Genomic DNA, 573 nt, shown 5'->3' with positions numbered 1-573 from the left:
CCCCCCATACAGGTCTAAGCCCTGAGTGAGTGGGGGCTGATTGACAGCTGTGTGGTGCTGCATTGCCACAGGGAGCGGTGGTTAAGGGGGCACTGCAGCCCTGTCAGCGCCCCTGTTGTCCCCGTATGGGGGATGCTGTCCTCCCCACAGGGCTGTACGCAGGGTGGGGGCTCACCCCTCTTTGCCCCCCCTTTTTTTTCCAGCCTATGTCCTGCCCAAGCTGTACGTCAAGCTGCACTACTGCGTCAGCTGTGCCATCCACAGTAAGGTGGTGAGGAACCGCTCACGGGAGGCCCGCAAGGACCGGACCCCCCGCCTCGCTTCAGGCCAGCGGTACGTTTTGGGGTGGGGGGATCACCAGGAGGGTTGGGATCTGTTTTCCTCCCCCCCACCCCCCTGCATCTCACTGACCTTCTGCTTTTATGTTGCAGGGCGCAGCCCCACGGCCTCCCCCCAAGCCCATGTAAGGAGAAGATATCTGGAAATGTCCCTGGGCTGAAAATGTCCCTGAGTTCAGTCTGAATAAAGGACTTGAGACCAAACCTGGCTCTGTGCCTGTGTGTTCCATTGGTG

General features: G+C 60.2%; 1 long non-coding RNA gene across 1 annotated transcript; it reads left to right on the top strand.

Moving 5' to 3' along the window:
- The first annotated feature begins 181 nt into the window (after positions 1–181).
- Positions 182–542, top strand: LOC104916205. The gene is made up of 2 exons (XR_796550.3): positions 182–333; positions 432–542. It is a non-coding gene; the product is annotated as an uncharacterized LOC104916205 (long non-coding RNA).
- Positions 543–573: the final 31 nt, after the last annotated feature.

The sequence above is a fragment of the Meleagris gallopavo genome, unplaced genomic scaffold (genome assembly GCF_000146605.3).
Source record: "Meleagris gallopavo isolate NT-WF06-2002-E0010 breed Aviagen turkey brand Nicholas breeding stock unplaced genomic scaffold, Turkey_5.1 ChrUn_random_7180001874692, whole genome shotgun sequence".
Lineage (NCBI taxonomy): Eukaryota > Metazoa > Chordata > Aves > Galliformes > Phasianidae > Meleagris > Meleagris gallopavo.
The sequence above is the reverse complement of the archived record's forward strand: the minus strand, read 5'-3'. Positions and strand labels throughout refer to the sequence as shown.